Here is a 23,116-nt window from a genome sequence, read left to right as displayed (position 1 = left end):
AGCTTGGCTCACCTGGACAGGTGAAGAGCTTGGGGTACCTGGACAGTGAAGTACCTGGACAGTGAAGTACGTGGACAGATGAGGAGCTTGGGGTACCTGGGCAGACAGTCTGATGAGCTTGGCTCACCTGGACAGGTGAAGAGCTTGGGCTACCTGGACAGTGAAGTACCTGGACAGATGAGGAGCTTGGGGTACCTGGACTGACAGTGTGATGAGCTTGGATCATCTGGACGGATGAGGAGCTTGGGGTACCTGGACAGACAGTGTGATGAGATTCGATCACATGGACAGGACAGACAGTGTGGTGAGCTTGGATCACCTGGACAGGTGAAGAGCATGGGGTACCTGGACGGACCGAGTGATGACCTGGACAGATGAACAGCTTGGAGTACTTGGACAGTGAAGTACCTGGGCAGTGAAGTATCTGGACAGATGAGGAGCTTGGGGTACCTGTGCAGAAAGAGAGGTGTCTCTCACCTATGCGTCAAAGCTCCTCAGATCTCCACCCGGTCCTGTACTCCTGCTCAAACTCTAATTTGCCTGGCAGATTTTACGACACGAAATATATACTCTGTCGCTTGTTGAATGTGTACTCTTTCTCATGGTGCACATTGAGGTGACAGCACGAGCTGGTAATTGCTCTATTAAATACACAAATTGGTTTAGTATAATAATAAAACAATCAGATTAAACACAAACAGCTCCTTTATGCGGCAGCTGTGTGAGTCCTGTAATTGGGCTCATTTATTCCTAGAAGTGCTCTGTTCCGACTGGATATTTTGTTGTTTTATATTCGATTGAAAAATGGGAAGTTTCCTCCCCTCCGGCGCTCAGGTGTCCATCAGAAATGTGTTTTGCTCGAAAAAGTGGAGTCTCATCCATATCAGAAGAGACAGCAGGCGTCTCTCAAGCTCATTGCTTAATTTGTAAATAAAAACGTGCCGGTGCACAAAGCCCTCCTCTTAAACACGCGGCTGATGCAATTAAATGTGGGAACACGAATACTGAGGCAGCGTAATCATGGAGCCATCTCAGGCCTCTTCAGTCCATTTACAGCCACTCCCTGCCCCTTCAGCTCACTCTTGCAGCTTTCTGCTGTCTCCCACTGTGACGCTTTTTCGTTTTTCTCTTTCTCCGAGTTTCCCATATGTGTCTTTTACTCGCAGTGAATGCTTGAGGTAGAAACATAATTGCCGGCCCCCGAAGAGAAGTGCAGGTGCTCCGCACCGGAAACAGCAAGCACAAATTAAGCGCTGCTCACGCTCCGTCTGGGGGCGGATGTGCCGGAAACAGTGGTGGACAGGCGGAGACGGCTTCGGAACGGCAGCGGCGGGGTTGATTTATGGCGGGAGCGCGGTTTGACTCGCTTTCACACTCCATGAAATGAGAGGACAGTCGAGAGAATTCAAGTGTCTTGTGAGCAAATACAGTCCTCATGTCTGCAAATGATGGCCATAAATCTCTGTCTCGCCCCACGGCAAATGTCCTCGCCGCAGATGCTTCGGGGCGGCGTGCAGAAAATTCGGGGTCAACCAGGAAAAATACACAAGGAAAGATTAGATTTCTTTTCCTCGATGAGTGCAGCAGGCAGGCGCAAGCTCTCAGGAAAAATAAAAAATAAACTGTCAAGTGAGCGAATTCAAGTCTAGCAATACGGATTTCACAAATCAAGGCCGGATTTGTACCCCGAATCTTCAGAAATGAGCGGGCTGCGCACTCGAATCCTTTTCAGGACACAGAACTCTTTCTGGGGTGTTTCCAAAACAATATCCGGCACAGAGGGCCCTTCTTAGCAGGGTATTTTTTTCACTGCGTATTGTTTATTTGGAATTTTCGTATTTGGATGATGAAAATTGTAGAAAACAAGAACGAAATTAGGGTTCGCTGAGGGTTAATGTTTACCTAATTTTTAGGTGGAGCGTAAGCATATGACCTCTTGTATACTTTTAAGTGTGCTTCTTCTGTTAGGTTGAGTACAAGCGTACCACCTCTTCTGTACTTTTAAGTATACTTCTTCTGTGGGCTTCCAGCTACTTAATTTGTTAGTCTCAGTGTCATTTAAACATCTTTGCATGCTGGTGGTCAGTCATGCCTCTTTACCCCGCCTTCTTTTGTGTTGGAGCAGGGACCAACTACTGTATAAATGTGTTTTGTCCTGTTTATCTGCCTGTAGGGGACTTTTGTTTTACTTTGTTTCCTACTCCTGTCCAGGGAAGCTTCCCTTTTCATTTGCAGAGAATTCTTCCTATGAGCTTAGATGTAAACAAGGCTATAAATCAGGCTGTTATCTTGGTCGCATTTAGTCTTTATGGGCTCTCTGCACTCTCTGAAAGCTGCCTGGCTCCCACCCTTCCTTGGCTTGGATTTTCTTTACCAAGTGTGCCTGCCTGTCTGCTGAGAGCAAGGGACGAGGATCGCTTGTAATTGCTTATAGCCTAGATACCCAGTGCTACCACAGCTCCGCAATCCTTAGAGACAGTGCCCACTTCCGCTCCATACAGGAATCCCACTCGCAGCTCGATCAGTGTATCTCAGTTCACACACTCCAAGCCCTTAGCCATGCCAGTGCCAGGAACCCCACACATGCTGTTTGCTGGAGCACCTTAGTTCTTGCAGCCAGTACACTCTGCTGCTCCAGTACTGGGACCTCAGGCATAGCTCCATCAGTTCACCGCAGTTCACACACTCCGAGCCCTCAGCCGTGCCAGTGCCTGGAACTCCACACTCGCTGTTTGCCGGAGCACCTTAGTTCTTGCAGCCAGTACACTCTGCTGCTCCAATACTGGGACCTAGGCCGCAGCTCCATCAGTGCACCGCAGTTTACTCACTCCAAGCCCTCAGACATGCCAGTGCCAGGAACCCCACACACACTGTTTGCAGGAGCACCTCAGTCCTTGCAGTCACTACACTCTGCTGCTCTAGTACTGGGACCTCGGACGCAGCTCCATAAGTACACCGCAGTTCACACACTCCACGCCCTCAGCCGTGCCAGTGCCAGAACCCCACATGCTGTCTGCCAGAGCACCTCAGTTCTTACATCCAGTACACTCTGCTGTTCCAGTACTGGGATCTCACGCACAACTTCATCAGTGCACCTCAGTTCACACACTCCAAGCCCCTCAGGCATGCCCAAGCCCCACACACTCTGTCTCCAAGAGCACCTAAGTTCTTACAGTCATTACCCACTGCTGTTCCAGTACTGGGACCTCGGGTGCAGCTCCATCAGTGTTCCTTAGTTCACACACTCCAAGCCCCTCAGTCATGCCCGTCCCACAACCCCACATACACTGTCTGCCAGAGCACATCATTTCTTACAGTCAGTACACACTGCTGTTCCTGTACTGGAACCTCAGGCGTACCTCCATCAGCGCACCTCAATTCACACACTCCAAGCCCCTCAGCCATGCCCGTGCCAGAACCCCCCACACGCCATCTGCCGGAGCACCTCAATTCTTACAGATGGGAACAACCACAGCTCTGCCAGAATCCATCAATTCCAACATTAAGTGGACATTTTTTCTCAGTACTAAGGCTCACACACGCCCATCAGGACTCCTTGCGACTGTGGTTCAGGGGCAATGCCACTCCCATACTGGGCCCCACTCGTAGCTTCACCAGGACACCTCCAGGCTAACACTCAGCATTACTGGCACACCAATACTAGGTTTCACACATAGATTCATTAACATACCTCACTTCTGACCTTGTGTGCCCGTTACTATTCCAGTACTGCAGCCCACATACAACTTTATCAGTGCACCTCAACTCTAACCTTCAGTGCCCCATTATTCCAATACCAGGAATTACACGGTGCTCCGTTTCTCATTCCTCACCCGCTGCCTTTCTGTTATTCCAACACTGGGCCGGGACACAGCTGAGTCCATTCTCCCAATTCTGATGTGAATCACCCTAATGTTACTGTATTGGGGTTCACATACAACTCTGCAAATGCACCTCCTGCTTTTCTGCAGTGCCCCCTGCTGTTCCACACTCTGCCTTCTGCTTGAGGACCTGGGGGAGCCAATTAAATCTATTCTTAGCTGTTATCTCTATTTGGGAGGGTCTGTTTCACCTATCTCACTCTATTCTTTCCTTTAATCTGTTTACTCTCAATGTTTTATTTCTCCCCCACATTTCTCTTTCCAGTTCTTAAAACCCACACGTTAACAGTTCCACTCTTTCTTTCAGCTGTTTATTTCTACGCCTCTCCCTTTTTTTTATTTCCCTCTTTGTCTTGCTACCTCCTATTTCAAACTCGCAAAAACCTGGTTATATTTTTCCTTGTTTCTTCTCTTTTTTTTCATGAGGCGTTCATTCTTTCACTATTTTGTTCTCTTCCCTTCATTCTTACTTTGTCTTTTACATTTGCTCTTTCCTTTGACTCGGTATCCGTCCTTTCACTTTTTTACATCTTTCTTCCTTCCTTTCTCTGGTGTTTTTCTTATCTTTATCCTGTCGATTCACGTTTTACTATAAATTCCTCTTTATCCCATCTGTATTTGGAAGCCACAAGTTACTTGTTGGGATCCGAAGGGTCAAAGTGGCTTTCACATTCTGTGTCTGTGGGAAATGTGTCAGTACATACATGCCCTGGTTCTTTCGCTGCTTGTTTCTCTCTTTTTTTCTCTAATGTTCATTTTTCTCTTTCTTTTCACACTTCTTTCATTCATTTTTTCTCTATCTTTCGTTCACTAGCTTCCTTCCCTTTTTTCTTTTGTCTCACATGTTTGCTATATTTCTTCTCTTAGTTGTGTTTTCATTTTCTCATTCTTTCTTTCCCTTCTTTCTTTTATTTCTTTGCAATCCCTTCTCTTTCTTCCTTTAGTCTGTTGTATTCCTTTCGCTTCTCTTTTTCTGCCCCATCCGCTTTCTTTCCTGAGGCCTAGCTATAAATGGAACAACAGGTGCAGTGGCACTGGGGCCCAGAGAGTGATGGGCTTCACTCAACTCTAATTACTGCTGTATTTTCCTACCAAAATTGCAGTCAACCATTTTCCTTTCGTACTCAACGGCCCATGACACTCTTACTACGCCACTTGTTCTCTCCATCTTTACTCCTGACTCCCTCTTTCCTTTCACCCTCCAATTCGTCCCAAATTATATTTTTGTTCTGTTGTTTTGAGCATTATACTCTAATGCCACAAGTTTATTTCTGATGAAGGTTTATGTTTTAAGATAGAGTAGGAAGGCAAATGGAAGTGCTTTAGTTAAATGCTGGACCACTGGAATTGTATGGCAGGAAAAGACAAAATTATGAGGCAAGGTTGACCAATGTATGTCACAAGAAAAGTCTAGTTATGAATTTACAATGCCATTAGCTCTAACTCAAGAAAATGTGAGACCTATTGCATTGCAAATGCTTGTTTATTCTTTGATATGTGTTTTTACCCACCTTTCACTTGTTCAAAATAAATTATTTTATTACACCTTTTCAAGTTTTATCGAGTCATTTAGTGTTATGCTATGTGTGTCCAGTTACCTATATATATATATTTTGGCCCATATTTAAGAAAAAGTGGTGCATCAAAGCTGATGCGCCACTTTTTCTACGCCCCACCTACTGGCAGCTAACGACAACATGGTTGCGCCATATTTAATGTTACGGCACACCATGGTGGTCATTAGTACAACAGCGTCAACATTTTTGATGCTATCGTGGCTCTCTGCTATGCTAGCTTCAAAAATCTTGAGGCTAGTGTAGCAAAGTGCAAGGAGGCCCATAGGTTTATATGTGAGCATAATTTTAACGCCTGCTCTGAGCAGGCATTAAAAATGATGCCACAAATAGTGCAGTGAAATCTGTTAAATTTCACTGTGCTATTTTTGCGGGCCTCCTAGCACTGGAACACCCCCTAGTATTCATTATGCCTGATGCAGTCCTAATGTGGCGCAAGGGTTTACAAAGTGGCACTTTGTAAATATGGCGCATGGAAAGAAGCCACTTTAGCACTGCCTTAGCTTTAAAAAAATGGCGCTATGGTGGCGCTACGATGGCACTAGTGGCTCTTAAATATGTCCCCTATTTTCTCTCCATCATTAGTATTGTCAGTGATTCATTTGCATATCAAAATAAATCACAGACCATATTGAACAGATACATTACAGGTCTTAGGGCCGAATTTAAGAAAAGTGGCACTGTATCTCATGCGCTGCATCTCTTAGATTCCACTGCAACATTTTTGCGGTCCCCCTAATGGAGGAACGGCTCCCCTGCATACATTATGCCTGGCACAAGCATAATGTGGCACAAGGGGTTACAATGTGACACAATGCATGCATTGTGCCACATTGTAAATATAGCGCCGCAAATTTGGCCTCGTTGGGCATCATTAGCGTCATAAAAAATTATGCTAATGTGGCGCAAGGAGGCGCTAGGCCCTCTTCAACCTGGGCCTTAGTTTTGTTATTTTTAAAATTATGCTGCAAAATTTCCTTTGGATTATGAGGATATTCACTGCAGGAATGTAGCTACTAAACAACAAAGCGCTGTTTGTCATGTCCTAATTAAATCGGTTGCAACACAAGAAGTGTAATAAGAAATAGGAAAACATAATAGAATAACACAAACACTCATAAGTGTGAATGTCACCTATAATTGTTGATATTACTCCAAGTACAGATAAACTTTTTATTTCCTGTGAGACAATAAGACAGACGGCAGGACACCTCTGTGGAATTCTATGCGCAAACACCTATGATGACACAAAAGGTCAGAGCTAATATTCTGTTGTTCATTCTTCATGATAGGTTGGGGGGATGGGAGTGTGGGTGCGTGTGTGGGTGTGTGCGCGCATGCGGTATCCGAGACACCATCATCAAATTATATACCACTCACAGAGACTCTTGCTAAGGTTTTCAAACAGGAATATTACCTCCTGAGGCGCAACCAATGAAGTTTTTTTTTCATAAGGAGCAGAGAAAGCCTCTGAATTGACCTGATTTTAACAATAATATCATCACCCCAAGCTTCTTGAGATCAAGGGAGGCCTTAAGGAGGCCTGGGTGCATGGCTGTATGGTTTCTGATGCTTTAGACAGAAGAAGTGATTGTAAAGTAGGCCAGACATCCTAAAAATGGATGTTGGAATGTTGGTAAAAACATGTTGTTTAATAACTTTTGCAGAAATATAATGGCTCACAGAATGCTTTCTATCAAGTAATATCTTTTATAAGAAGGAAGATCTTTAGATGGTGTTTTAGATTTTGGCAGTCATAGTATTCTGTTGCAAATGTGATACAGTATCCTGTCTGCCGAACTGTTGGTCGGCCCACACAATTGGGTTTGGGAGGATTGTTAGCTTTCAGGCAATGGCTCCACCAACAGAAAGCTACCTCTGATGGCCCGACTATGTAGAGTTAAGCCATCACACCACTCATTCTTTTTTAAGTAAATGATATGATGGTTACTTTTTAGCTCAACCCTAGTAGACATTGCATACACTATCTGCTGTGCAGCATATTGTGATATAGCATGAACATAGAGGGGATTCAAATCCACCCGCTGCTTATCATTGGTTAGCTTTCCTTGTCACTCTCATTTGCCTGCTTCTTATTCATGACTCAGCTTCTCAGTCTCGTGTTTGCCCCTCCCGTGGAGCATTGCATCTTTACAATCTCTTTGAATGGCTGATATCACTGCTGCCACTGATTGCTCCTCGAGCACATTTTCTTTTGTGTGAAACACTCCATTTCAGTGCATGTGTTTTTGAGCTGTCTCCCTCGTGAACACCTCTACTTCTGCACACCACGTGCTCCCTGTTGCCCAAGAGCTTCTCTCTGCTCTCCTCCCTCTCGGACTAGCAAATGGGCTTCTCCACATTGCTTCCCCTACCTGTGTCTTCTGTGATGCTTATTTTTCCCCCAATCCCTATGACGCTTTTACTCCAGCTCTTCTTCCTGTTGCTGTCACATCTCATCCCATGTTGCTTCAGTGTCCACCCACCCTCCTGTGTTGCTTGGCCATCCCCCCACCACCTGCTGCTTTTGCTTTCTCCACCCACTCACTTTAAAAAAACGCTTTTCCTCTTTTTATTTTGTTTTTAGTTATTGATCTAACTCTGATCAGAAGCTAAAAAGAAAATAACTGGTGCCCGCATCATTATGTAGGCACTCACATGTGTGGAATCCACACCAACAAAATGACTTGGGCGGCTACGTCAAAGGCTTTTTTTCTTAAACTTTAGCTACACGGCACAGCATTGGGAATGTGGAGGCTAAAAACCATGGGGAAGCCAAGAGGTCACAAATGTGAGACCTATTAGCTCTACCAGAGCTTGTTTCTGTCTGTCACCACCAGTGTCAACCTGGTGATGAGAGACAGAAAAAACGAATAGTGACTGCCACACCCTGAGAGAAAACTCTCAGGCTGTGGTGGTCATCGTTTTTTTTTATTTTACAATAATAAACTTCCACTTTAGGAGTTTGTATTTGTAAACCAAAAAATGTTAAAAGTTTAGTGGACTGCTCTCAAAACCAATGGCGGGTGTCCTCCAAACATTCTGCGCCTTCAAGGGAACTACTTTGATGGGGGTCCCTTTCAACATACAGGGATGCCCACTGGGTTGGCAGTCATTTCTAAATAGAACAGACTGGTGTCTATAAGAGTACTGGATGTTAAATCCTCTGACATCATGATGGATGATAGTCCATCTGCCAGGGTCTAAATCTGGCCCATAGTACCTAATTATGAAAATATATTACCCTCCATTCATGAGTAGTGTTCCCCATATGGCATGGAGACTGGCACTCACATTGGGGACAATTGACAAATGTGGTTATGAGTACTGGAAGTATTACTACATAAGTACTCTTGCATGCTCTGTGATTCTGGCAGATACATCAATCTACCTAGTGCCAGGGAGCAAAGTCAGTGCTGGGTTATTCCAGCATGGCACTTAGCATGGCGTTAGGGCAAGGCTGCCAGGCTACTCAAAGTATAATTGTGGTTACAGAACTACAGAGGATATGAGATGGCTGCAAACAGAGACAAAGAGATAGAAGACAGACAAGAACATGACTTGATCAAAATAAGGTATATACTGGTATGTGACAAGATGTGTCTTAGTGGCTGAGATCAAACCCTTTTTAGATTTACACTAACAAATTGTTGTTAACAACGGCCATACAGTGACATCATAGATTGGGCCTGCTGTTGAAGAGACTGTTGTACTCAGTGAAAGGTGGACCAAGACTGACAACAACACTGAGACAGGTAAGACTCTAAAGGACCCGGGTGCCACAACAGAAGTCTTTCCCTGTCCTGATCAGAATGGAGACCAAGCCAGAGATCACGCTGTACATGGATATGAACTGCAACAGACAGTGGACAGACCGTGGAATAGAATAGAATAAAAATCAATGTCGAAAGAATTACTAGACTACAGGACAGACAGGACAGCAAGGAGACAGAGAGAAGAACAACATAAGGAAATATGAACAGGGCTTCGTACATCAGGAACTTTGGGACCACGGTTCATTAAATGATGAATAATTATACTGAAATGATCTGAAATTTAACAATAAAACAAATAATTATTCATGTTTTAACATCAACTTATCTTTACCTATGTGTTGTTTATGTGCGTCATGACTCCTTATTTGATGCTACCCGATTTTTCGATGTAGCCAATCAATCAATCTAAACATTTATAAAGTGTGACAAATCACCTGTGAGGGTCTCAAGGCGCTGGAGCTGTATGCTGCTGAGTGGAGGAATGATCATGCGAACATCCAGGTCTTTAGTTCTCTTCTGAATTGCTGGAGTGATGGTGCGGTCCTGAGGTGCAGGGGGAGGTTGGTTTAAGCCTTGGCTGCCAAGAGCGAGGAGGAGCGTCCTCGCTGTTGGCTTGACAGATATGTGGGGTCTCTATGAGGGAGAGGGAAGCTGATTGGAGGTGTCTGGTCAGTTGCTGGAAGGTCAGGCATTTGTTGATGTATGCTGGTCCTTTGTTGGGCAGGGCCTTGTAGGTGTAATTCAGCATCTTGAACTCACATCTCTTCTGAATCGGGAGACAGTGTAGTTTTTTGAGACAGGGTGTAACGGTAGCATACCTTTCATTTCGCAGCACTCTAACTCTGAGTCAGCAAGAACAAGGAGAAAGCCTGACCCCTCCTAACTGGGAAAGTGCTGGGGGAAGTATGTTTTCCTTCCATAGTTGTTGCGTGACAGTATTCCCAGGCAGTGCATTTTATAGCACATTTTCAGAAAATCTATGTGCTATAAGCCCATAGATTTGGCGGGCAGTGCTTTAAAGGAAACTAATGAAATATTCAAGGCCTTTTGTTTCAGCCAGAGTTCCCAGAATCTGTCAATGGAACAGTAGTTTGTGTAAATGTCAAGAAGAAAATTGAGCATTTTGTACAAAAATGTCATCCGCAGCAGGTACGTTTGTGTTTCATATAAGAAATAGTGTCTCTCTCATGGGTAATCACAAACATTTTCACAGGGGCTGCACCGATTGGTCTGTGATGGGACCGAGGGCCGCATTGATGTCAGCAGGGCGGTGGTCGGATGGCAGGGGGTGGGGAGGGGTAGTGGTAAAGTGGTTATAGGGTAAGTGAAGTGTATACACCTAGGGCCATATGTACGAACACATTTTCCCATAGACACAAAATGGGTAAAACCCTTTGCTACATCTGGCCCCTAGTGTCTGAATTGAGCAATGTGAAAACAGAAACTTGGGTATAAATCCCTGCTTCTCCACTTAACCAAATTGTGTGATCCTACACAAATGTTTTATTTCACTTTATCTCCTTTTTTCCTTTTTCTTCATCATCACATATAAGAACCTTGAAATACGTCTTCAGTACGTATGCTGCATAAAACCTTGTGTGTCTGATTTAATAAAATATAATGTTGTTCATGTATAATAGAAACCCAGCCCTCCCAAAGAGTTCACATAAAAACTGGCTTGCCTCTTAGTTCACATTGTTGTCAGGGTGTGGGGGGCAAGTGGGATAAAAGTTTCTAAATTTATGTTTGAAAACTATCACTTTAAAAATATTTCTCAATGTAGTGATATAATTGTGTGTACTAAGGAGAAACAGTTCTGCAGGTTAATAAAATGCACTTTTAAAATTTTAAACAGATCATACTTTTATATTTTTGTTGCACGATGTCTTTAATAATGAAGGTGTTTCTAAAGTTGAGTTCCAGGACACCATAGTTACTCCCTTTTCAATTAGCTTCCAATTAAATACTTGCCCCTTTATTTAACAATTTTTAGTGCTGGTGCCAAGTCGAAAAAACAGCAGCACAGTGCTGCTGTTGACCTGGGGGCCGCATGTAAATGTCAGGAGGGCTGCATGCGGCCCTCGGGCCGTACTTTGAGTATCACTGGTTTATCTTATACTAGGTACCATTAAAAATCTTATGTCCCAAGTTTATAGTATCATGGCATATGCTAATCATTCTTCCTGTGTCAGCTTGTGGCCCATCAACATTTCCGTGTCAGAAAAGAAAATAACATCTGAACTGCTACGACTATGCGCAAAGATCTGGGTATTGCCCCAATATTCATCAGTGCGGCTAATATTGAAGTTACATTCATACACTTAGGGTGTTGCTACCTAATATGTTATTTAATGTAGCAGGCCGCCCGGGTTGCCCCTTAATTTGCAGTGGTGGAACGAAACTGCAGGGGGCCCTCCTGCAAAGAACATGGAGGCACCCCCTCCACCCCTGGACTCAATCCGGCCAGGTGCTGTGCTGAGGGGGGCCACTGAAGCTTGGGGCCCCCACACCGTGGTGGCTGCAGGGGCCTTTGTTACACCCCTGTTAATATGCTAGGTTGCTGCTCAGCTTGCAGACCGGTCAGGAGTATGCAGTGTTGCTCATATTACGCCCCCCATGTTTAAATTGCACATTGCCATGCAGGTTTTCAAACCCTCCCCAAGTGTGTCAAGAAAACATTTTCATGTCAGTTTCAACATATATGCAGTGTAAAAAACACTACTGTCATGGAGGTTTCCGCACTTCCCATGTATACAAAGAGCCATTGCCAACACGACCGTACTAGCCACGGCTGCAACGGTGAGGAGGCCTGTTGGACTGGGTCTGCTGCTAGGAACAGCATGGGCCATCTAGCATGGAACAGTCACTGAGGATACAACACATCTGACAATTCATTGCAGGCTCCTGTGTTCTTCCTTGCAACTGCTTCATGCCAGAATGTGGTAGCCACCCCCAAGACGCGCACAGCCTGTGAGTTATCAGGTGCTGCCCTCATAGACGGTGCTCGGGTACCAGGGTGAAGGACACGTAGTCAGTGTCATCGTAAGGATTTAGCAACAAGACATATTTTCAGGGCCCCTGTAAGGAACAAATTTGAATTTAATTACCCATGCCCTGCTGATTCAAGCCTTCATGATGTCATACAATACTAAATTATATGTTAAATGTTAACAGGATTCCTCTGAACAGTTGAAATATATTTTATCTGGGACCCCAAAAAATCTTAAGATGACTCTGGGTTGACAGACAGAATCGGAGGTAGAGGCACACCGAGAGATTTTGATAGAGGAATAGAAAGAGAACAAATACAGATGACACTTTCCTAGGGGGCTCTTGGAAAGTGGGGGCCCTGGGCAATTGCTCACTTTGTCCACTCCACAAAATATCTGCATGGAGTGGATATTCAGGGCCAGACTCACCATTCTACTGCTCAGGCATCTGCCCGTGCTGCAGGCTTGGGTGGGTGGGTGGGGGAGGAGGTGTGAGGCTGCTTTCAGAAGAGTTGGCTAGGCTTGCATGACTCAACCATGCCCATGTGGCCTCATTCAAGTCCTGGTCTCCTTCAATCAATCAATCAAACATTTAAAGAACGCAGCAAATCACCTGTGAGAGTCTCGAGGCGCTGGTGCTATATGCTGCTGCGTGGAGGAATGATCATTCAAAAATTCCAGGTCTTTAGTTCTCTTCTGAATTGCTAGAGTGAAGCTGCCATCCTGAGATGCATGGGGAGGTTGTTCCAAACCTTGACTGGCAGGTGCGAGAAGGAGCGTTCCCTGCAGTTGACTCAATAGATCTACAGGATGTCTGAGAGGGGAGGGAAGCTGATCTCAGGTGTCTGGTTGGTTGGTGGAAGGTCAGGCAATTGCTGATGTTTGCTGGTCTATCATTATGAAGGGCCTTGTAGGCGTGGGTCAGCATTTTGAACTGGCATCTCTTCTGAATCGGGAGCCAGTATAGTTTTTTGAGATGGAGTGTGATGCGTGTCCTTCTGGAAAGGTTGAGTACAAGTCTTGACACTGAGTTCTGTGTTGTCTGGAGTCTTTTCAGGAGGCGTGCTGTGAATCTTACTTAGAGAGTGTTTCCATAATCCAGATCGTTGGTGATGAGGGCATGCATGATGGTTCTTCGGGTATCTGCTGAGAGCCATCTGAAGATCTTACGAAGCATGCGAAGGGTGTCAAAGCAGGCCGATGAGGCTGTGTCAACTTGTTTCTTCATGGATAGTTTGCTATCCAGAATGATGCCGAGGTTGCGGGTGTGGTCTGTTAGGGTGGGGAGGGGTGGTGCTGACCTCTATGGGCCACAGTGTGTCAGTCAATGGTGCGTTGTTGTTCCCAAAGATGAGGACTTATTTTTTTTCGGTGTTGAGTTTGAGACAGTTGTCCTTCATCCAGTCCACTCCATTCATCATGCATCTGTGGAAGTTAACTTTTACTGTGGATGGATCTTTGAACAGTGAGAGGATGAGCTGTGTGTTATCGCCGTAAGAGATGATGTTGAGTCCATGTGATCTGATGGTGACTGCCAGGGGGGGTCATGTAGGTATTGAAGAGGGTCAGACTGAGGGATGATCCTTGGGGAACGCCACAGATGATCTTCTTGGGCTCTGAGGTGAATGGTGGGAGACTGATCCTTTGGGTTCTGCCAGTGTAGTACAAGGTGATCCACTTGAGGGTCTTTCCCTGAATCCCAATGTGGTGGAGTCTGTTGATAAGGATATGGTGGGAGATGGTGTGAAACGCGGCCAACAGGTCCAGGAGGATGGGGGCAGCTGTTTGCCCATGGTCCAGGGTGGCTCTGATGTCATCTGTGGCTGCAATTAGGGCTGTCTCGTGCTGTGGTTACCTCGAAATCCAGATTGGGAGGCATCCAGGAGGTTGTGGTCTTCTAAGTGTTGGGTGAGTTGCTGGTTGATCGCTTTCTTGAGGACTTTTGCTGGATTAGGGGAGCAGAGAGATGGGCCGGTATTTCTTCAATTCGACTGGGTTGGCGGGTGTTTTTTTTCAGGAGGGGACTCACTTTAGTATGTTTCCAGACCTCCAGGAAGGAGACTATGGTGATGGAGGTATTCAGGACCTTCCTGAGCTTGTCGCCTATTGTCATGTTTCTGACGTTAAAAACTTGGTGACGATCTGGTCATGGAAGAAGTCAGCGAGGTCATCGCACAGTTCCTGGGAGGCAGTCATGTAATTCTCGGTGGTTGCGGGATTGGTGAAGTCCTTCATGATGGTGAAGAGTTCTTGGCTGTGGTTTGTGCTGGCTTTGATGCGCTCTGCTAGTGCGTTCTTCTTGTTTTCTTTCAGGAAGCGGTGGTACTGGTTCAGGTCGGTCCCGAAGGTGGTGCAGTCTTCTGCTTTTTTGCTGATGTGCTACTTCCGTTCAAGTTGTCGGCAGTTGCATTTGGAGGACTGCAGTTCCTCAGTAAAACAGCTTGCTCTTTTGCTTTGTTCTTTGCCCTTGGCTGCCTTGACAGGGACGAGGGCATTGGTGCATTCTGTGATCCACTGGGAGAAGCACTTTGCTGCTTGTTCAGGGTCGTGTGTAGAGGCTGGGAGGTTGGAGTGGAGACTGTCGATCCACTGGTCTTCTGATACCTTTTTCTAGTTTCTTCGCATGGATATGTGGGGCATGGTGCCGAGGTATGTGGGTCCGGAGATGGTGGAGTGTACGCTGTACGCTGTGGTGGTCGGACCAGGTAACTGGTGCGGTGTGGCTGTACCTCACTCTGTCGCTGGAGGTGAAGATGGGGTCAAGCATGTGCCCCTCGATGTGAGTAGTGTCAGTGATGAGCTGCTTGAGGCCATTGTTGCTCAAGATTTCCAGGACGTTGATGGAGTTGGCATCACTGGGGTCATCAAGGTGGAAGTTTAGGTCCCCTAGGAATATGTAGTGCTCTGAGTCGATTGCTTGTGGGCTGATGAGTTCTGGGATGGCATTGCAGAAGCTGGGGCATGGTCCTGGTAGTCATTAGGCAAGGGTGCCTCCACCTTCAGTGTGGGGCTGGTTTGAACACTTATGCCAGGGCTGGCCCTGCTCACAGTAATGTTGTTTCCACTACACTTTTGCTGTCTTGGCTCTTTCCTGGAGTGAAAAGAGTGGAAAGTTAAAGGAGCAGTACAAGATCCCTACAGGGACTTCTCTTGCTGCCCTGCTTCACTAGTACCTGTTTCTACAGTGTAGTAGTCATGGCAACAGTCCACAACCATTGTGCTGCGGAGTTGTGGGGGAAGAGGAAAGCACCCCTCATCCAAAGAGACAAGCTCTTCTGCATAAAAAGAGGAGATCCATCCTTGTTATCTTATCTATTGCACTTTGCACCTCGCTTTTATCAGCTATTGGAGTAGCTGTTCGGCTAGCTTTTCCACTGAATGTAAATTGTAAATCAGGTGCTTGTCCTAGACGTGAACATTAGGTTCTCGTGCCCCCATCTCGCTGACAAAAGTCTGTTGCCACCCCACATGCTGCACTCTGCACTTTGTGACTTCAGGAACATATGCATGCACTTTATAGGTTAACCTGCAAGTGCCACAGTTCTCCAAGGCAAAGTGTTTTTAATGCAGTTGGTTTTATCATTGCTTATTCCAGTGGCGCAACAAAACTTGGGGGAGCCCCTTCCAAAGTACATGGAGGGTCACCACCGACCCAGTCAGGAGCTCTCAGGCCAGTGGCCCGCCGCCTGTGCACAGTGTACTGAGCTGAGGGCCTCCCTTGGAGTCTGCCCCCCACCGCTGGGCTGCAGGGGCTATTGTTACGTCACTAGCTTCCTTGCTGTTTTTTATAGCTAAGCTTGTCCCTGCAACCCTTACCTCCATCCTATATATTGTACTTTGCTTTTTTCAGTCATGGGAGCAGCCGCCAGCTCGCACTATCTTTACTGGCTTATTGTTAAATCAAGCACCAGGCTTGGGAGTGACCATTAGGATGGCATCAGTGTTGTTATTTTTTAGTTTTTCTTATTTACAGCTGAACTTGCTCTTGAAATCTTGCTGCTACTTTTTTGTATTGCACCTTGCTCTTTACTCTAATTAGTTACTAGGAAAGTTATTGGCTCCAACGGATCCGCTAAAGGCGTAATTCAAACTATGCGCCAGTTCTATATACGATTATTAGGCCTTGCGCTTATCTCCTGCTGACAAAAGTTGTTGTTTCTCTGTTTTTTTTTTGCATACTGCACTTTTTTTTATTTGTCACCGCAGCAGTTGTCGGGACCAGGAGTTTCGACAATCACTATAAACTCGAAGGACATTTTGACTTGTTTTTTAAGACAATCTATGTGACTATTCTTTAAAATGACTTTTTTCTCAATGTAGATCTTTTCAGGCTTGAAATTTGTATTACTCTCCACTTATTATTATTTTTAGAGATCCATACCATAAATTGCATACCATATGTATATGGTATGTATGGATCTGAGTCAATATGCACACCACAATTTTTAACCTATGGCTCAAGTGCATAGTAGGATACTAGCAATCAGATCTGACGAAGTTGAATGGAGCAATTCCTGTCTTACTATCAATCCATTCTATTTTCCAGGAACTAGACACACAGGTATTTTAGGTACAAACGTAACAGTGACAAAAATGAGTTACATTTGTCATGAAATTGAGAATAAGTGGACACTGCTCAGCTCTCGTTAATATTCAACCACACACTCTTGACCTTTTAATTTTGCTAAAAATATCTATCTATCTATCTATCTATCTATCTATCTATCTATCTATCTATCTATCTATCTATGCGTTGCATAGTGACAGTCGCAACTAGGTAGTTATAGTTAGGACCTAGTTTCTAAAGAAAAAGCGCTTTCTGACTTGCCATTATCTTTGGCACCGGTTGACGAATATTCACAAAATGTTCCCAGAACATTTGATGCTCACGTCAGCTACTGCCTGGAAGGTTTTTGGGTGATCCGTCAAGGGGGGCTGAGAAAAAGGGGGGTCCCAAAACGCTTAATCTACTTGCATTTTTCCAGAGGGATTTTAAACAGAAATATCGCCCGAACCACTGTACGGAATGATGCTAAATTTGGAGGAAAGTTAACTCTTTGTCCAGAAAGTGACCTTTCTGTTATTTGGCATAAATCTGTTCAGTAGTTGTTGAGAAATTAAAAAAAAATCAAAATTTGTATATATAGGGACGCGAAGGCTCTGCGAACCCTCCCGATCTCGTGCTGAAATCTGATTGGCTGCCAACACTTTAGTAAGGCAGTGTTGGCAGCCATTTTAGGACTCAGCTTCAGCCGAGGCCCAGGAAAAAAAAGTAAACAAATAAGAAAAGGGGCCAGGGTAGAGTCACTCGGACCACTTAGCTCTGGTGTTGGGGTCCCAGAGAGATACATTATCTATCCATCTATCCATCTATCTATTCACTTAAAAAACGAAGTTATAGTTATAGTTAGTGTTAGACCTGACAGCCTTAGGGTAGTCACCCCTAACCTTTTGCCTGCCTTCCTCCACTTTTTGGACACTGTTTTTGCTGGCTTTTAGACTCTGCGCACTTTACCACTGCTAACCAGTGCTAAAGTGCATATGCTCTCTCCCTTTTTAAACATGGTAACTTTGGATCATACCTGATTGGACTATTTAATTTACTTATAAGTCCCTAGTAATGTGCACTGTATGTGCCTAGAGCCTGTAGATTAAAGGCTGCTAGTGGACCTGCAGCACTGGTTGTGCCACCCACTTAAGTAGCCCCCTTAACCTTGTCTCAGGCTTGCCAATGCAAGGCCTGTGTGTGCAGTTTCGCTGCCACTTCGACTTGGCATTTAAAAGTACTTGCCAAGCCTAGAACTCCCCTTTTTCTACATATAAGTCACCCCTAATGTGTGCCCTAGGTAACCCCTAGGGCAGGGTGCTGTGTGGGTAAAAGGCAGGACATGTACCTGTGTAGTTTACATGTCCTGGTAGTGTAAAACTCCTAAATTCGTTTTTACACTACTGTGAGGCCTGCTCCCTTCATAGGCTTACATTGGGGCTGCCCTCATACATTATTGAAGTGGTAGCTGCTGATCTGAAAGGAGCAGGAAGGTCATATTTAGTATGGCCAGAATGGTAATACAAAGTCCTGCTGACTGGTGAAGTCGGATTTAATATTACTATTCTAGAAATGCCACTTTTAGAAAGTGAGCATTTCTTTGCACTTAAATCTTTCTGTGCCTTACAATCCACGTCTGGCTGGGCTTGGTTGACAGCTCCTTGTGCATTCACTCAGACACACCCCAAACACAGGATACTCAGCCTCACTTGCATACATCTGCATTTTGAATGGGTCTTCCTGGGCTGGGAGGGTGGAGGGCCTGCTCTCACACAAAGGACTGCCACACCCCCTACTGGGACCCTGGCAGACAGGATTGAACTGAAAGGGGACCTGGTGCACTTCTTAGCCACTCTTTGAAGTCTCCCCCACTTCAAAGGCACATTTGGGTATAAAACAGGGCCTCTGCCCTACCTCATCGGACACTTGCTGGAGAAGAAACCTGAACCAGAAACTACATCCTGCCAAGAAGAACTGCCTGGCTGCTCAAAGGACTCACCTGTCTGCTTTCTACAAAGGACTGCTGCCTTGCTGTTGGCCTGCTGCCTTGCTGAACTCTTGTCTGGCTGTGAAAGTGCTCTCCAAGGGCTTGGATAGAGCTTGCCTCCTGTTCCCTGAAGTCTCAGGACCAAAAAGACTTCTCTTTTTCACTTGGCCGCTCCGTGCGCCGAAAATTTCGACGCACAGCTTGTTCCGTGGCGAGAAAAACGCCGCACACCGACGCTGATCGACGCGACGCTCTTGGGACGATCGGAAACCCGACGCACGGCTTCGCAAGGACAACGCCGCCCGACCTCTAGAGGAGAAATCGACGCGACGCCTGCCGTGAGATTGTAATTTTGACGCGCAGCCCCGCAGAACGACGCGCAGCCGGAAAACAAGCAGGAAAATCCACGCACAGACCCGGGACATCTGGTAATCCCCGCGACCCACAGAAAGAGACTGTCCGCGTGCCGGAAAACGACGCACGACTTCCCCGCGTGGAAAATAACGACCCAAGTCCGTGTGTGCTGGGGAGAAATCGACGCACACACCCTTTTTCCACGCACCTCTTCCTTTGTGGCCCTCTGAGGAGATTTTTCCACTCCAAACCAGGTACTTGTGCTTGAAAGAGACTTTGTTTATATTCTAAAGACTTAAGACCCTTTATATCACTTTTCAGTGATATTTCTACAATTTCCCATTGCAACTTTATTCTTTTGACCTACAATTATCCTGATAAATATTCTATATTTTTCTAAACACTGTGTGGTGTATTTTTGTGGTGCTATATGGTGGTATTGTATGATTTATTGCACAAATACTTTACACATTGCCTTCTAAGTTAAGCCTGACTGCTCGTGCCAAGCTACCAGAGGGTGGGCACAGGATAATCTTGGATTGTGTGTGACTTACCCTGACTAGAGTGAGGGCTTTTGCTTGGACAGGGGGTAACCTGACTGCCAACCAAAAACCCAATTTCTAACAGTTAGGAAATAGAATTTAAAAAAACCCATAGAAATTCACTTAAAAAACAAAGGTTAGGGAGACGTTATGATTATGGGACGAAAGGGTGAGATAGAGAGTGACAGGACCGCAGGGAGAGCCTCAAGGCCCCCACAGCCCTGCCCTAGCTGACTCCCCACGTCCTGCTGGAGCAGGCATTGCTCCCACAAGCAGGGAGATGCTTTAAATAGTAGCTCCCTGCTTGGGGAAGCAATGTTTTCATCTATTTCCCTGCACACATATGTGAGTGTAGGAAAACAGATGAAATCTTCAATGTCTGCAAGTGAGCGCAAACAGCTATGTTCCGGGGCTGGGCACCCTGGGACATAGCAGGATCCGGTCCTGGGGGTTGGTGGTCCCCAGGGCCATCTGTGGCTCCACGAGGGGGGCCGCGCAACCCACCTCCAAAGTTCAATAAGGCACAGGGAGGTGGTGGTCCCTGGGGCTGCATGGGTCTGAAACAGACATCCTATTCTATTTAAATTCAGGCCTGAGGAGGTGGGGGTCCCAGGGCTGTGCGGGGGAGGGGCAGCCGGTCCCCCGCATTTAATTTGTTATTAGCCCCAGGAAGGTGGTGGTCCCTTGGGCAGAGGGGAGGCCGGGTGACCCCCCCCCTACGCACTACATTTTGTTGGAGCCCTGGGGAGGTGGCGGTCCCCCAGGCTGCAGGAGGGGGCCAGGTGGCTCCCCTGCTTTGTATTTAGTGGAAGCCCTAGGGAGGCAGTTGTCCCCAGGGCTGTGGGGGGCTACGTGGCCCCCCCACATTGTAGTTAGTTGAAGCCCTTGGGAGTGGCTGTCCCTGGGGCTGCGGGGGGAGGGGCAGGCAGGCGGCCTCCCCACATTTTATTTAGTTGAAGCCCTGGGGAGGTAGTGGTTCCCAGGGCTGCAGAGGGACCAGGCTCCCCCCATCACTTACTCTGCCCCTGGGAGGTGGCAGTGCCCGGGGCTGCCGGGTGGGAGGCAGCAGCCCCGTGTATCAAATTTATTTAAAGCCCCCAGAAGGTGTTGATCCCCGGGCTATAGGGGGGATGGGTGGCCCCCTGCATTCCATCACTCATTCTGCCCTGGGGTGGTAGCAGTCCCTGGGCCTTCTGCATCCATTTTATTCAAACGCTGAGAAGGTAATGGTCCCTGGGGCTGTGGGGGAAGGAGGGGCATGCAAAATTCCAATGCCCGCCGGACCTGGCCCACCCGGGGGCTTCATTTAAACCACAGTGGGAGCCCGTGCTTGTTTTATTTTTGAATTTTCACAGAGATCTGCAGATCCGCCACAACTCATGGTGAAAATTTAAAAAATAAAATGTTTTTTGCTCTGGAGGGGGGGGGGGGTCCTCTGGGACACCAGCACCAGAGCTAAGGGGTCAGAGTGTCCCATCCTGCCCCTTTCTTTTCATCTTTTTTTTGGGACTCTCTAAAAACAATGAACGGATTTGCACTAAATACCAATAAGGGCGCTTTCTAGACCAAGAGCTACATTTCTGTGAAATTTGGGGAAATTCCGTCCAGTGGTTCGGGGTGCAGACCTGTTCAAAATCCCTATGGGAATTAACGCTGGAAACATACCTTTTTTGACCCCCCATTGTTCACGGCACCCACTTGATGGATCACCCAGAAACTTTCCAGTGAGTAGCTGATGTATATTCTTGTAGGGGTTTCAGACATCCTGCTTCATCCTTTGGGCTGTCTCTGTGTCATTCACGTTTTTTTTCTTCTGTCCAATCGAGCAAACAGCATGAGCAGTGAGTCAGCCCACTTCAGCCATTGGCTAAATTCACTGTGAATGACAGTATGCTGCTCGTTTAGAATGAGCACATCCACACGCACAGTTTCCTTCAGTACTAGGGACTGCTGTGGCAAAGTATGCTATGTAGGGCCAAAATAAATATATTTGCTTGCGCCAATGTTATTGTTTATATTGCCGAGGGCCTGGCAGCTCCTGAAAAATAACATTTTACAACAACCATGACAAACTAAAACAAGCATTGATAAAGCTAAATTAAAAAAGCTGACATCCAACTCAAGACTTTTTTACTTGGCCAATGACTGTTACACTTGTGTTTACAACATTGGCTTACTTTGGTCAGCTCCTTCTAAGAGGTCTGAATTCCAATGTTTTTCTAAACAGCATCCAACAGGCAACCAGGCAGACCAGACTCGATCTCATGATGGCAGTCTTGCATCAGCATCACTACGGGTCATTCATTTACACTGCCTGGTGACGCACGCTCATTCGGCTGTAAAGATGGAGTCATTGGAAGTTCACTGGCCCCTGCAGCCATGGCTGGCTCTCTGCGCTGCCAGCCAGTTACTGTGCGGCGGCCATCTTTGTGTGTGCACAGCTGGGCAGAGGGGGGCATTCTTAACCCCTTCAGTCCGACAAGAATGACATTGTCTCCGTGAGCGTTTTGTGTTCTTGGTTCTGCGCGCACACGCGCGGCCAACCAATTACCCGCCGCTGATGCGCTTGTTTGTATGAATGCCCGGAAATTGCCAATCGCTAGGTGGAAGGAAGTGGTAGCATGTCGGCTCTGCAAATGTAGCCACATCATTCATTTTCCTGCTCAGCATATTAGTTCAAGCAGCAGTTTGGCTTCCCGAGGGAGAGAGATCAATTGAAAAGAGTATTTCTAGAGGCATCGGGAATCGCCGTCACAGGCTTTGGCCGGATCTGCTCCTCTCTGTTGGCATTCTCGACTATTCCATCTCTCCTGTGCTGTGTTATTAAAGCGCCTCTTCACAGTTCGCTTCCATTTATCTTTTCCAGCACACATCTCCATCACTTGTCTTTTCCTGTTGGGTTCCACTCCACTCTTGTCTCCGACTGTACTTTCTTTCATCACTTGTAAATGCACAGGTTGTGTTGGTCCACCCTACACATCTTCTCATGTCCCCCTGGCCCTTAGTCTCGCCTTGGCTGTTTCTCAGTTATAGAAAGATTTTCCTGTTAGTACCTCACTCTCCACATTGATGTGGTCTTGTTCCTGCTTTCAATAAAATCTTTTTTTTTTTTTTTGGCGGTACAGTGTTTGTTCAGCACTTTGACGGAAGTACCTCATAAAGCCAATTAAATGAAAATGAATCTCAGATGTAAGGTATGTCGGCCATCTTGGGGCCAGGCACAAAGCAGGTAATGGAAAGTTTGTATAGAATGCTAAAGGTAAAGGGGCATATTTATACTCCGTTTGCGCCGAAATTGCGTCGTTTTTTTTGACGCAATTTCGACGCAAAACTAACTCCATATTTATACTTTGGCGTTAGACGCGTCTAGCGCCAAAGTCCATGGAGTTAGCGTAATTTTTTAGCGTGGACACCTACTTTGCGTTAATTATATGCAAGGTAGGCGTTCCCGTCTAAAAAATCGACT

The sequence above is a fragment of the Pleurodeles waltl genome, chromosome 11 (genome assembly GCF_031143425.1).
Source record: "Pleurodeles waltl isolate 20211129_DDA chromosome 11, aPleWal1.hap1.20221129, whole genome shotgun sequence".
Classification (NCBI taxonomy): Eukaryota; Metazoa; Chordata; class Amphibia; order Caudata; family Salamandridae; genus Pleurodeles; species Pleurodeles waltl.
Note: the sequence above shows the minus strand (reverse complement) of the source record.